The 15707-nt window shown below is 45.2% G+C and overlaps 1 protein-coding gene across 3 annotated transcripts in view; it reads left to right on the forward strand.

The window, feature by feature from the left end:
* Window positions 1–2741: 2741 nt before the first annotated feature.
* The window catches only part of SQOR (sulfide quinone oxidoreductase), a 43818-nt gene continuing 30852 nt past the window's right edge, over window positions 2742–15707 (forward strand). Inside the window, exon 1 of one of the 3 annotated variants that reach the window (XM_028506704.2) lies at window positions 2742–2882. The gene's annotated coding sequence lies outside the window, so the exon portion shown is untranslated. Of the gene's footprint in view, window positions 2883–8790; window positions 8811–14281; window positions 14410–15707 lie in introns of those variants that run through there. The other 2 variants (XM_036033049.1, XM_036033032.1) reach the window with 2 other exon arrangements.

Genomic DNA, 15707 nt, shown 5'->3' on the forward strand with positions numbered 1-15707 from the left:
GGGCCAGGGGGTGACAGCTGCTTCTTTACCTACTTACTCATCCAAGAATTTGCTACAGAAGAAGGATGAGGATGGGGTTTGCTGATTTGGCAAAACAGCGGGTACTATTTAAAGTTGTATACCTGCAGGGACAACCTCTTTACCTGCTCTTCTCCGGGGCCTGCCCTCCCTGTTTTCAGAGGGTCCCTTTCTCTTGTTTCATTTTCTATTCCAGCCCAATTCCTGTTGCCAGTCCTTCCCGCTCACCAGCCTGTGTGTCTTCCCAAAGCCCTGCTGGCTTGCTTTTCATTCTCTAGGATGTTGTCGAATTGGGGGTTTGTTCCTTAGTGTCAGCTCCTTCTATCACATCCTCTCCCCGCTCTGTCCTTAATGATACTTCTCCTAGTTTCCATTCCCCAGCACACATTTGCCACTTGCAGCCCCTCATGGGTAGGGACTGAGTCTGATTTTGTCAGCAGTATATGACTAGGCAGCAGGTACAGGGCTTGCTTGACACATAGCAGGCAAGGACTCAGGGAATATCCATCAAGTGAAAGAATATTGCGTGAGTGAGTGAATAAACTCGTAGCCCCCTCCTGGCCATCTGATGCAGCAGTCCTGCTTTTCAGAGAAGGAGGGGTGAGGTAATAAGAATGAATACACATAGAAGCCCCCAGCATGTGAGATCTGCCCAGGACGCATTTCTTACCTGACTCTGATTCCACATTCACTAACCTCAAACCATCCAGCAAGTGGCATGTCTCCTGTGAGTCTTTCCTGCCTGCAGTCTTCCCATGTAAACCAGGGCTTCTTAACTGGGATGGGGAGGTTGTGGGGCCAGGAAGTGGGGTGGGGGCGTTTTCATTTGTTTAGGGTGATTGGAACAGAATCTACTGGCATTTAGAGGGTGGGAGTCAGGATCCTGTCCATGCAGACGGTGCCACACAACAACCGTCACTCATCCTGCATGATTCCTGGTGTCCCCATCTCTTGCCACAACACTCAAGTATGAAAAAAATTTTAATAAATAAATTGGGTTCTAGTTGAGATAATTAGATATGCAATTTTGCACAGGTGAAATTTCTAGGAATTCATTTATTGAAAAAACTAAGAGAAGATTATATTTATTCAGAGCTTTCATATAGTTTGCTATTTTGTAATTTTTAATTAAATTTATTGGGGTGACATAGGTTTGAAGTGTGCAATTCTATTTCAGAACATTTGTGTACTGCGTCGTGTGTTCACCACTGCAAGTCAAGTCTCCTTCCGTCCCACACATGTTTGACCACCCCTCCCCTTACCATCCCCTCACCCCTGTGCCCTCCGGTGACTACCATACTGTTGTCTGTGTCTACAAGCTTTTCTTTCTTTCTTTTTGGTTCATTTGTGCTTTCACTTTTATATCCCACATAGGAGTGAAATGATATGGTTCTTGACTTTTTCTGACATAATTTCATCTAGCATGATATTCTATGGACATATCCATGTTGTCCCAAATGGCAGTATTTCATCTTTTCTTATGGCCGAGTAGTATTTCACTGTATACGTGTACACATCTTTATGCAGTTGTTTATTGAAGGGCACTCGGTTGTTTCCTTGTCTTGGCCACTGTAAATAACGTTGCAATGAACATAGGGGTGCATGTGTCTTTGTAAATAAATATTTCCAAATACCCAAAAGAGGGGTTGCTGGGTCATATGGTAACTCTATTCTTAATTTTTTGAGGAACCTCCATACTGTTTTTCCATAGCAGCTGCACTGTTTACATTCCCACCTGCAGTGATGTGGGTTCCCTTTTCTGATCAGAGCTTCTTTACTAGAGTTGTTCCCCTTCAGAAAATCATGAAACAGAAGCAAAGATGCAGGTCGAACTGAGTTGCCAATAGAAGTCTACCATCTGCATTTGGAATTATGGTGTTCATAGTGATTTATCATAGATACAGTGTGAGTCCCTCTGATTGAAGATAGAAAACAATTTGTACCAAAAAAACTTAAAAAAATAATTATTCAAAAGGCACAAAGCAAAATAAATGTAAAGGACATAAATAATTACACTTTCAAGGTTTTTTTTGGGGGGAAAACCTTGTAACACATCCCAAGCTTCAGTAAGACTTTTGGGGCACCCTTTATTATTATATTAGAATAATATTGAAAGGAACTGTAAGGTCCGATACTGCGGAGAACCACTTACATTTTGCACCCACCTGGAAAGAGCAGCTAGTTGAAACAGTCCAGTCATGAAAGTCTGACGAATTGCGATGTGGAGGGCAGTGGCTGCGAGCCAACTGACCCCGGCCTTACCCCTGCGCTCACCAAGGCAAGTCGTGGCGGCTCTGCAGAGGCTCGGTTGTCTAATCTATGAAATGAGTACGGGAGGGTACCGCAGTTTCCCCCAGCAGCCGTGGGAGCCAGGTGAGAAGTACAGGACGCACTTGAAGACACGACACAGACCGGCAGGGCCTCTGTCCACGGCCCGCCTCCACTTCGCCCCTCCCAGTTACGCAAAGGGGTTGCTACTTGGCGGGCTGAGCGGAAAGCGGCGGGTGGTCTTCTAGCCCTCCGCTGTCGTGCCGGAGGGCGCCCGACCGCTCTCCAGGTGTGCTGGGAGCAGGGCGTCAGCCCCGCGGGCAGCGCTCCAAGCTGGCTGGACCCGCGTCTGTGCTCTGCCCTCTGTGTCCTCACAAAGCCCGGGTGTAGTCTGCACTTCGCATTGGTGCCAGGCTGCGGCGCCGGGTGGGGCAGCGGCGGGACCTTTCCGGACTTCTCTTGGGGGGCACCTCGTTCTCCCCGCCTCCAGCCTCCGCCCCGGGGCGGGCGGGGCCCCAGCCAAGGCCCAGAGGCCCGGCGGGGAGCCGCAGCTTTTGCTGCGCCAACGCTTTGGTCGGAGGCTCCGGTTGCCGCTGGTAAGAGGCTTCCCGCAGCCGATCTCTGGCCCTCGGTCCAGGGCGGGGGTCCCGCTGGGGACAGAAAGCACCCCTGGGCCTGGCTGTGGACCCAGGTCTGCTCTCGCGGCTGGGACTCCGCGGGCTCGTGCCGCGCGTTCCATCCCGCTTCGCACTTTTCCTCCCCACCCAGTACCCGCAGCTCTTGGCTTCCTCGTCTGGAACTTGGGTCTTGGGACTCCTGCTTCCCTCTAGGAGTGTCCGGCCTTGGGGGCACCGAGGGGTTGAACCTTAGGGGCAGATAAAAACCTCAGAATCCCGTCTTGGTGTGGGAATTTCTGGCGCCTTCCACTTGTTGCTGTGTCACTCAGCACCGTCCGGAGCGGGGTGGGCGCTCAGCCTCCGGGTCGTCAGAGGTTGGCGTTAGCCCGCCTGCCACAGCGCGGACGCATTTATCCACCCACGGAGCGCGCGGGACAGGTGGGCACTCCCTGAGTCAGCTGCGCCTGCGGCCCGTGCTGAACTGAGTAGGTGTAAAGGGGAGAAAGAAAAGGTCTTCCGCAGCTTCTTTTCTTTCCTGTTTATGTTTCCCTTTACCCAAAAGGGAAGCTTCTTGCTGAAAGACACAGAGCAGAGCCTCTGGGTTTGTGTGGCCATCCCATCGCTATAAATGTAGGGTCTGCCCCATTTTTGCGTCACGTACCCCTTTAGTGGTTATGGGAAGACTTAAGAACCCTTTCTCAGTACAGTGCTTTTAAAAGTATAAAATAAAAGGCACAATATTGCAAAGGAAACCAATTCCAAAGCCACTTAAATATGAAAAGAATTTATTATGTAGTAATATATGCCTTTACAAGTAATTCATTAAACCATATCTAGCAGTGGATCTAATAGCTACCATAATTTTGAAGTAGTAATGAAGCATTAACAATATTTCAAGATATAGCAACACCTGTAATGTAAGAAAAACACCTGTGATTGCTAAATTGCTGTGGGTGGTTTTTTATTTTTTGGTCTATATGTAATTGAAGAGAGTGTTAAATTTTAGTTAGAGAGTGAAAAGTAAAGATATAGTTGTTCCCCACTCAAGTTCATGGCCTCAAGTTAAGATTCCCTGATAGTGGAAAGGGCACTGAAAGTTAGGGGCCGTGGGTTCTGGTCTCAACACTTCCATTGACGAGCAATGTACCTCTTTTGGCTTTGAATTTCTTTGTGCCTTCACTTCATCGTACCATGGAGAAAATCATGCTTTACAGTATATGTAAGGTTGCCCGGCACTGCACCTGGTGCAAAGGGGTGAAATAAGCACCATTTATTAGAGCTTGTCTGTCTCCCTCACTGTACTGCAAGCTCATGGCCATCACTGTACCTCTGATCCTGGTACGTGGAATGCACTCAGTAGATAATTTTAGAATGAATAAATGGATTGGAGAGGGTTGTTTGTGGCTATATCTAAAAACCAAAATTCATCAAGGAGAGAGTTGGTAGTTTGAGAAGTAACTGTTTAAAATTTGGGCTTAAAAGAAACTTTTTAAAACTGATTTTGGAGAGAGAAGAAGGTGAGGGAGAGAGATTTATTGTTCCACTTATTTATGCATTCATTTCTTGTATGTCCTTGACAGGATGGGCTTTTTTTTCCCCTTTCCTTTTAAACTGGCTGAACAAATATGTAAATAACTCATTTGGAGTTGGAGTGCATGAATTGTCAGTCAGGGGCTCATGGGTCTGAGTAAGAACCTGTGGCTGGTGTCCTGCCGGAGAAAACGAAAAGGAGGATTCCTTTGCACAACAGTTTCTCTTCCACCTCCTGTCTGTCTCGGCTTGTTAATCCAAGATGTTGTAACACAGGAAATGTCTTATAGGGAAAGGAGTGATGATGTACCCATCATTATAGGGAACCCATGACAAAACATTTCTGGGCAGAGATGTACATTTCTCTCTCCTCCTTCTTTTCACCTTTCCCTGCCCTACCACCTCCTGCATAACTCCTTTTCGACCCTGAAGATTTGGTAAATAGGAGAGGTGATCCAAGCTGCAGAGACTAGACCTGAAGTGAGCTAGTTGCTTTTGAATTCCCAGCCTTAAAAGTCTGTGTAATCTAACAAATGTGGGTGGTAATAGGCAAAAGGAAAGCAGGTCCTGCTAGCCATCCCTGTGATTTACACTGTAAAAGTGCTACATTGGGGCAGGAAGATGGGGAGCGAGTGAACTTGTAAAGAACAGGAGCTTAAGAGCACACTGGGGTTATCTATACCGATAACTTTGGAAAGCGCACATAGTGGTGTTACGGACTAAATTGTATCCCCTCAAAATTCTTATGTTGAAGCCCTAACCCCCAGCACCTTAGAATGTGTTGGGAGACAGGACCTGAAATGGTAATTAATGTTAAATGAGACCATAAGGGTGGGGTCCTAACCCAATACGACTGGTGTCTTTATAAGAAGAGGAAGAGACATTGGGGCAGGCCTGGTTATAAACCCTTGTCATTCTTTGCTGCAGTAATTCACAGCTCCGATCAGTCTGAGATGTGAGTAGAACAAGTGTTCCTATTTGAGTACCTGCTTGCAAACCTGTACTTCCCTTTTCTGCTCATTTAGAGGATCACAGTTTTAGAAAAGGAGGGGACCTTTGAAGCCATCCAGTGCAATCCTTTATCCATTGAAGAAGAAAGCATGGCCAGAACAGTAAAGGACGGCCCCACCTGGCACTGCCTGGGGTGTGAATCTGGGTCTCCTGGCTCCCACTGCACCCTCAAGACAAAACCTCCCCGGGACGGGGAACTGTGCCACTTGGTTAGACAGAGGGAAGACATGAGCTTGGGGACCTGGTACACCTGTTACCTAGCCTACCCCTCATCTTCCTAAACTAACCAGTAAAGGATTCAGTTTGGCATCTCTTCAATTAGTTTTCAAACAACAGATGTATAACTGGTAATTAAAGAGTCTTTTCTCATTGCATTAAGACCTGACATGCTGATTTTCAGCAAATAATAAGCCTGACTAATTGGCCAGTGCCTGTTTAAAATGAAACCCCACCCTTTGAGTCTCCTTGTATGTGAGACTCTGAGTGGGAATCCCAGCGCTCCTGAGGCTGATGAGTGATTTTACTGTGACCGCTGAACAGATTCAGGAGACAAGGCCCATGCTGATCCCTGCTGTGTGACTGGGGGGAGTAAATTCATCCCACATCTGGCCTCTCTTGAAAGAAACCTTCAATGTACTTAGCTACAGGCCGACTGTGAAGGAAGAACATGAAGGGGAATTACACTGTGATGCTCTATTGCACTAGAAAACGAGTGTTCAAGCTCCCCCTGGCTAAAGCAAGCAGAAAAACAAGGCATATAATTCAGTCAAAACCTTTAACTTTCAGTTGAAATAATCCAATTGACTTCTTTTCTGCTCTGAAGCCACAATGTAAGCATTTTCCTTCTGTAAGTATAATTTCTATTTTCTGCTTAGAAGTGTGTTGAGCTAGTTAAATTGTCCGTGCCTCCCTGTTAGAAGGCTTTCTGGCTGTGAAATGAGTGGAGGACAGGGACACTTGCAGAAAATTTCTCAGCAGCAAAGGGAGCCACTGTTTGTTGCCAGATCTTCATTAGTAACTCTTAATCAGTGGCTCTTTGAGGAAAATTCCTACCGTTTGCCCATAGGGAACTAAAGAAGCCCAGTGTGGCGAAATGCTGAATCATTAGGGAGCTGGATATGATTGTTTGTTTCCTGGACGATTTGCTCCTTGTCCTCTACCAAAGCCGTACTTCACAGCTTAATGTTTAAACAACTGTTTAATAATATTACTTTTTTATTTTATTGATTTTAGAGAGAGATAGGAAGAGAGAGAGTGAGAGAGAAGGAAACATGAATTTGTTGTTCCACTTATTTAGGCATTCATTGTTTGTTTCTTATATGTGCCCTGACTGGGGAATTGAACCCACAACCTTGGTGTGTCGGGATGACACTCTAACCGGCTGCGTTACGCAGCCAGGGCCAATATTTAATAATATTTAAACAGCTTCAAAGGTAGAGTTTCCAATTGGCCCTGTGGGACTAAATGGAGATTGCTTCATACTCTTTATTTGTTAACAAAAAGCAGTCCAGCTCCAGAACACACAGGCGGGGACGGTGCTGCCATTACTTAAGAGGAGGTGTGCCAAGAGGAAGGGCGCAGCCGGGTAATCCCTTTGTAGGCCGCTCATTCGATTTTCATTTCCTCCTCTCACCCAGCTTTGGACCTTTTACTGCACTTTGAGCAATCCACTACTGCTGTTGCTTACACCCTCTCTTCCTTATCTCCTCCGGAACACAGTCATAGTTCACATTTTTCTGTCTTTGTTCTCTATGGCTAATTTTTCATAGAAATTCCTTCAGCATGGGTTTTGCATTTACACCTTTCTCTATGTTCTCATGGTCTAATCTAAGCCCTTACTGGTGATAGAATTTCTGCAACAGCCGCTGACAGGCCTTCACATTCCTGGTCTTTCCTGTTACAGGATAGACAGACCCTTCGTATTCATCACCATCTCTGCAGTGCCTAGCACAATGCGCAGCACGTAGGACACACTCAGAAATGGCTGAGCTCAGCTGGATTGCTCCGATTCGTCCTCTCAACTTTCCCCAAGGGGTCTTTGAAGACATCTATTTTGTTAAGACCTTTTGTTAAGGACTCTCATTGCCATTAGCGGGGACCACAGGCTCAAAATGGGTGCCAGGGCCCAGCAGGTGACATAAATAAGTGACATAGGCCATGTGGGGCTGGCTGTGAACGGGATCCTCATGCAGGATGCAGATGGGCAATGACTGCTCAGCCGGGTGTTGACGTGTGACAGTGTGGGCCCATTGTTGTCAGAGAGGCCGAAAACCTGGAAATTTTTTGGCGAGATAGGCAAAATTTTTAATGTTGGCACTAATTTTAAATTTAAGAGAACTGTGAGCCGAACAAAACAGCTCTGGTCTGCATTTGGCCTGCAGGTGGCTACTTTGTGACTGGCCCCTAGCTGGAGTTATGATTGTCTAGGATTAAGACCCCAAACCCAAACTTTGCTTACATGCGCCTTTCCAATCTAGTTTCTGTCTCTTCCCAGTGGACGTCTGCCTTAGGCTGCCTTCCTCCTTGGACCACAGTTATGCGATGCTCATTCTAGGTGATTCTACTCCCCAAGCCTCAAACCTGCCCACCCTAACCCGGACAGGCCCTTGCCTTCACTGTGCTGATTCTGCCCATGTAATGCCCCTCTCTCCAGCCGCCTGGATGTCAGCTTGGACTTTTCTTTCCTCCCGTGGGCCCTTCCTACCTCTCATGCAGTCATTGCCCCTTTCCTACCTCTGTCTTGCTTGGATCTTTATTTGTGTTCCTAATGCCAGCACCTAATCAGGTCCTCATCACTCACACCTAGACCACTGCACAAGTCTCCTGACTTCCAGAGCTGGTTTTGTCTCTCTTCCAATTTAATTTGCTCCCTCACACGAGGTTCATTTTCTCAGAGATGCCACTCTGTTCCATTACTTCTCAAAACTTTGATACTTCATTAGAAAGCTGCAGGTCCACCGCATTACCCTTTATAACCGGCCTGTGATGTTCCTTTCTTGTTTGCTCCTCACAATGTCAGTCAAATTGGGTTTGGACTTGTGTTGCCCAAACATACACTAGACCTTCCCACCTTATCAGCAAAGAATTCTGAGAAACAGTTGGCACATTCCAACGTGTTATTAAGAAAGGCTTAACAAAATACATATTTACAAAGGTGTGGGCAAGGGTAAGGGAAACCAAGAGTGGTGAAGCCATTGTATTGCTTTGGGGCCTGAAGAAACAAGTAGAGGGAGTGGTTTCTAGAGGCTCACAGGGAGGGGTCTAAGGAATAAATATCCCAATCTTGCTCTTTTTCCAGCCTCTAATCTGGTTGAACCCAGGTGGAAGCCAGAGGACAAGGCAGGCCAGTTGGTACCTGCCCTACATGTCAGTGCTCAGGGTTCAGAGAGGGCTGGAGAGAGATCTGGAGGGCAGTCACTGTTTCTTGGTTCATTTATTTAATGCTATTTCCTCCTCTTGGTGTACCTTCCCATTACATTTCTGCTGTCAAAAGCTGCTAGTCTTTTACCTCCCGCTCAGATTCTATCCATTCCATGAAGTTTTCATTATTCCTTCTCTTGCCAAAACACCTAAGGCATTCAGCTCATATTGATTACATTGCACTTTGCTTCTGCTAGTTAAATCTAAACTGGAATATCAATGCAGGTTTTTGGAAGCCAAACCGAACTCCCCTTCCATTCATCCAGAGATGCAATAGGTGTTGGAAAATAATGGGAGCCCATTTCTTACAGTTGTTCCTGAGGAGGTGGCCAGAGACATCAGTGCTACACTCTTGGCAGACGGCAGAGGTTTTCCGTCTAGATCACTCCAGGGGGTGACTAGAAGGACCCAGATACTTCACATGTGTCTGTGTGGCACCAGTGTCCAAAAACACCAAGAGGTTTCAGTCTCTATGGGAAAATAAGTGCATCAAAATGCCAACAAGTAACTGAGTGACAACAAAAAAGTTGCAAGAAGGGCAAGATAAGTAACAACACTTACAGAATCATCCTGGGCTGGTGGACCTAGAGAAGCTGAGCCGAGGGCTGTGGCTAAGATAGGAAACAAGAAAGGGCATTTAAGAGGGCACAATAGAGGTGGGAAGAGGGATGAATGTGTATTCCATCCCACTAGATCGGAAGCTCTGTCGGCACAAGGACTTATGTGACATGTTCACTGTTTGTTTTTTCCCCCAGTACCTAGCACAGCACATGACCCAATGAAGCATCTCAGTAAGAGTTTTAGTTCGTTGCAGCTGCTGTAACAAATACAACAGACTTGGTGGCTTATAAAAACAGACTTTTACTTCTCACAGTTCTGGGGGCTGGAAGTCCAAGATCAAGGTGCCAGTATGGTTGGTGAGAGCCTTCTTCCCAGCTGATAGCTGATGCCTTTCCCCTGTGTCCTCACATAGTAGGAGGGGCTCAGGGTCTCTCTGGACCCTCTTTACATGGCACTCATTTACTCATAAGGGCTCCAGCCTCATGACCTAATCACCCCCAACAGTTCCACCTACTAATACCATCACCTTTGGTGGTCAGGATTGCAATATATGAGTTTCAGGGAGACACAGACTTTCAGACCATGGAATGAACTAATGGATTGATGGGTTTATTCAGTACCTTTACATGTCAGATGTGTACATATGAATGGAGGTAAAACTTAATTTATTCAAAAACTGTATTGGGTGTGGAGGAAAACAGAGCATTAGGACACATCTTCACTCGGGCTAGAAAGAGATATGCACGCCTCTGACAATGCGTAACATTCCAGTATTTACTGAGTTAAATTTTTAAAGCATTGTTCTGCAATATCATCTTTTTTATTGTATCATTTTCATTACCGTTTAGTCCCCTTATACCCCCTCCCACCCCAGCAATCATCACACTTGTCATGAGTCCTTTTTTCTTTCTGCTTGATCCCCATCCCCACTCCTTAGCTGCCATCCTTCCCTCTATCTGTGAGTCTGTCTCTGTGTTACTTAGTTCAGTTTCTTCATTAGATTCACATATGAGTGAAATCATATGGTATTTGTCTTTCTCTCACTGGCTTATTTTACTAGCATAATATCCTCTAGGTCCACCCATACTGTCACAAAAGGTAAAATTTTCTTCTTTTTTTTATGGCTGAGTAGAATTCCCTTGTGTAAATGTTCCATAGTTGTTTTATCCACTTGGACTGCTTCTGTATCTTGGCTATTGTAAATGATGCTGCAATGAACATAGGGATAGGTGTACTTATGTTCTTCTGAATTAGAGTTTTGGGTTTCTTCAGATATATTCCCAGAAGTGGGATCTCTGGGTCAAAAAGCAGATCCATTTTTCATTTTTTGAGGTATCTCCATACTGCTTTCCACAGTGGCTGCACCAGCCTGCATTCGCACCAACAGTGCAAAAGTGTTCCTCTTTCTCCACATCCTCGCCAGCATTTGTTTATTGATTTATTGATGATAGCCACTCTGACAGGTGTGAGATGATATCTCATTGTGGTTTTAATTTGCATTTCTCTGATGCAAATTAGTGACATTGAGGATCTTCTCCTATGTTTATGGACCACCTGCATGTCCTCTTTGGAGAAGTGTCTATTCAGATCCTTTGCCCATTTTTTAATTGGGCTATTTGATTTTTTGGTGTTGAGTTTTATAAGTTCTTTACAGATTTTGGATATTAACCCCTTATCGGATATATTGGCGAATATGTTCTCCCTTTCTGTGGGTTGTCTTTTTATTTTGTTGATGTTTTCCTTTGCTGTGCAAAAGCTTTTCAGTTTGATGTAGTCCCATTTGTTTGTTTGTTTGTTTGTTTTTTCTCTTGTTTCCCTTGCCTGGGGAGATATATTTGATAAAATATTGCTACAAATAATGCCTGCGAGTTTGCTGCCTGTGTTTTCTTCTGTGGTTTCAGGCCTAATATTTAAATCTTTAATCCATTTTGAATTTTAACATTCTAATATTTAAATTAGAACTTCTAACATTAAAAAAAAAACTTTTTCTTGAAATTTGACTCACCTTATTCTTTTTTCTAAATTTATTTTTATTTATTTTAGAGAGAGGGGAAGGAAGGGAGAAAGAGAGGGAGGGAAACATTGATGTGCAAGAGAAACACCGACTGGTTGCCTCTTTCATGTCTCCAGGTGGGGAGCTGGCCTACAACCCAGGCATGTGCCCTGACTAGGAATTGAACCAGCATCCTTTAAGTTGGCAGGCCAGTGCTCAATCCACAGAGCCACACCAGCCAAGGTGGCTCACCTTCTTCTTGACCTACATGATCCATAGCTGAGAAGCTCTGCTATTCTTCCCTTAGCGCCTAAAGCTAACAGGCTGGGCATGGCACTAGGACTGGGCTAGGTAAATTTCTGTCCATCAGCATGGGTCCTTGTATGCAGTATGTACTCAATGAATACTTGTGGAAACATTCTTAGATACAGCAGAATTGTAACCATGCAGGTTTCATGTAACTCTGTTCTTTCTGTAATGATATATGTATACATCTAGCATACCTAAATGTAATTTAATTCATGTAGGGAATAACTCTGTAAATAAAAATATAGCTTAGATTATGTTTCTTGATTCTTGGTTCTGCAAATTTAGCTACTCTATGATTGAGACAAGTATAGTGTAGGTATAAACCTGAATTTGCATGTATATTTATATCCTGTAGAAGATTATCTTCTTAAACACCTTTCTGAGTGCTTTGGGCTGGTGACACTTGCCCTTTATCAAAGGTAAAGGGTAAAGACGTGAAAACTTTCCTCAGAGGGGAAGCTACCTGAAGTTCCAGGACAGCAGGTGATAGAGTGGGGCAAAGGCAGACCAGGTGCTGTGTTCTTTCAGAGTAGTTATTTCATTAGAAAATCATACTGTAGCTATGTTATTTAGCTACTAGAATTTAGCCCACTTACCCACATAATTTTAACATTCTACAATAATACGTAATTAAGTTGCTTTTAAAATGCTACCTCACAGATCACTGGATATGTAAGGAGAAGAGCAGGGCAGAACTGTGTTAAGCATGTAAAATCTTCCATCTGGACAGTCAGTCAATGTGTGTTAAGGTAGGCTATTAAAATATACCTGAGCTTTGTTTTAATTAGGTGTGGTGAGGCCAACACATGGGGAGATGACCTCCATGAAGGAAGTCGTTTTCCTGACAGTTACCTAGGCACAGGAGGCATGGTACACCACATAGGGCTGCATGGGGAAACACTCAGGTTGGTCAGGAGGCAGGGAATTTGAGGGGAAAGCATGGACAAAAACCTAGATACGGTTTTTGTGAGGCAGGGTGAACAGGCTGACCAGGTTTGGGATGAGCCAGTCTGAAGGACTTTCATGTGCTCTGGGGTGTAGGGGCTGCCCTCACAGTCTGGTGTCTGGCCCTGGGTTGATGAGGGCAGAGGAGAGCCCCTTCTGGAGTGGAATGGCCAGGGGGACCAGGTGGGTCTCATATGGCCTCTGGGTTGGTCTTCAGAGACGTGCTCCTAGACAAGTGGTTTACTGTCTTTAGGAGCTAGCTAGTCCTGGGAGGGGCATTTTTTTCTAACTTAAAAAAATTCATTTTTTAAATTAAATTTATTGGGGTGACATTGGTTAGTAAAATTATATAGATTTCAAGTGTGCAACTCTATTAATACATCATCTGTACACTGCATTGTGTGTTCATCAACCGCAGTCAAATCTTCCATCACCATACATTTGACTCTCTTTACCCTTTCTAACCCCGCTTCCCTCTGGTACCCACCCTGCTGGCATCTGTGTCTATGATTTTCCTTTGTTTTTGCTTGTTCATCTGTTCCTTTTAGTTTTATATCCACATATGAGTGAAATCATATGGTTTTTGACTTTTTCTGACTTATTTTGCTTAGATTGATATTCTCAAGATGCATCCATGTTGTCCCAGATGGCAGTGTTTCATCTTTTCTTAAGGCTGAGTGGTGTCCCATGGCATGTATGCAGCACGTCTTCTTTATCCGGTCCTCTGTGGAAGGACACTCGGGTTGGTTCCATGTCTTGACCATGGTGAACAATCCTGCAGTGAGCATAGGGATGCATATATCTTTGTGAATAAATGCTTTCAGTTTTTTCAGGTAGCTACCCAGAAGAGGGGTTGCTGCAAATTTATTCATGTTATGAGCACATGGTAACTCTGTTCTTAATTTTTTGAGGAACACCATACTGTTTTCCGTAGTGGCTGTGCCAGGTAACATTCGCACCAGCAGTGAAGGAGCGTTCCTCTTTCTCTACGACCTCTCCAAGACTTGTTATTACTTGTCCTGTTGGTAACAGCCGTTGTAACAGGTGTGAGGTGGTATCTCATTGCAGTTTTGCTTTGCATGAGAGGGGCAGTTTTGTTAGGACTAACAAAGCCCCAGAATGTCAGTCACAAAATATAGAAAATTAAAAAACTAAAAAACTATTGTCTAACCCAGTGCCACAAACATGACGGCTTACTTTGCTTGCATGTACTTCAGACTCAAATGAGATCATGTTCAGGAACCATTGCATTTGTGGCACAATGTTTGGCATTTTCTTGTCACCGAAAGTGGTATGGATTGATCACAGAAACAGTTTCTTTCCTGAGCTTTTCCCAGATTTGGGCCTGTCCTTTTATAGTTGAAGTCAGAGGGTATGGTGGTTCATTCTTTGTGTCCAGTCATTTGGTCACTCAGTATTCTGGGAGTGTCTGTGAGGGTGTTGCTGGAGGAGTTGGCAGCCTGCATGACCCAGATTGAGCCATCCTGCCCACCCCGGCCTGCCGCCCACTGTGGGTAGCTTCTTCCAATCAGCTGGAGGTCTGAATGAAACAAAAAGGCTGACCCTCCCATGAATCCTTTCTGCCTGACTGGGTTTTCTCCTGTCTTCTCACCTGAACTGCAATGTCTTCCTGGGACTTGAGTCTGCTGACCTTTGGACTGAAACTACACCGTTGGCTCTCCTTGGGTCTCCACCTTGCTGACTGCTGGCTTGAGACTTGTCAGCCTCTGTAATAGTGTGAGTCAGTTCCTGGGAGTGTCCTCCTTGTAACAGGGAAAGTGATGATGTTTGCTTTGGTTCCCTCACTCCCTCTCTTCCATCCCCTCCAGCTGAATCCTGGTTTTGTTCTTTATTGGCTGTGTGGCCTTGAGAATGTAGCCAGTCTCCTGAAGCTTTTTTTTTTTCAGTTGTAAAATGGGGATGATACTCTGGCCTCAAGCACCTAGCATGGGGTCTGGCACATAGGAAGCTGCTGTAGGGCTGTGATGAGCCAGTTTCACAGTAGTACTCAGAACCTAGCTTCAGACTGTCCGAAGTAGCCATGTTTTCTTGGGCAGGGGTTGGGGACTGGCAAAACTTGGGACCAGTAGAAGGAGGGTACTGCTAGTTCAGCTTGTCCCAGAGGGGAGGCCAGAGTGCCCTAGAGGAGAGTTGTAGGCACTAGAGGTGGATTTACTCAGAAGCAAATCGAGTTTCCTTCAGGGCCTCCCTCATGCACAGGCCCTGGTGGGGACAGGGAGTTCTGAAGTGATCCAGGAGAGGAGGGTTAGCCCAGCATTTTTATGCTTGTGTGTATTTCTGGTAAATTGCCTAAAAGAGATCTCAGAATAAAGAATCCCAACTCTCCAAGGATTCAGACATTTGTTGTGATTTCCCATTCAAAATTAATATTAACTATTATATCTAATTTCATATTTATAATTTTGATTCCCTATATCATATAGGCTTCAATGCCCATTAAACCTGGATCTGCCCCTGCCTGGAGGCCTGCCCCTCTGGGAGATGGTGGGTGGGGCCACTTGGTGTAGCACTTCGGTCCTGCCTGCCCAGCAAAGAGGCCAGAGGGAGCTGGGAGGAGGTCCAGACTGGGAGCTTCTTTGCTTCTGAATCGTTAGCTACTGCTGATGCCTGTGTTGTTGCTCCAAAGGGCATTCAGACTGCTCACTCATTGTGTAACCTTCGGAAGATCACCTTTCTTCTTCCAGCCTCAGTTTCCCCACTTGTAGAGTGGTGTTCATACCTCTAATGTGGGCTCTGTGCGTTGTAGAAGTATAGAGCTATGCACTTGGAGGGATGTCATTATAATTTTGATGCTTTTACTTGTATTTCTGTTATCCTGCTATTACTTGAAATATGCCCAGATCTTAATATTTCAGTGACTAAAGAGCGAAGGCAGTGTCCACTCTGATACTCTGATTTTTGTTTAGACCAGGGCCTGGAGCCATTGGCCAGTGATGTCAGTAGGAGGTGCCCAGCAGGTTGCCTCCTCTTCCAATCAGCAGGGATTACACTTCTCCAGTTAGACTGCAGGGCCT

Source organism: Phyllostomus discolor, chromosome 1, assembly GCF_004126475.2.
Source record: "Phyllostomus discolor isolate MPI-MPIP mPhyDis1 chromosome 1, mPhyDis1.pri.v3, whole genome shotgun sequence".
Lineage (NCBI taxonomy): Eukaryota > Metazoa > Chordata > Mammalia > Chiroptera > Phyllostomidae > Phyllostomus > Phyllostomus discolor.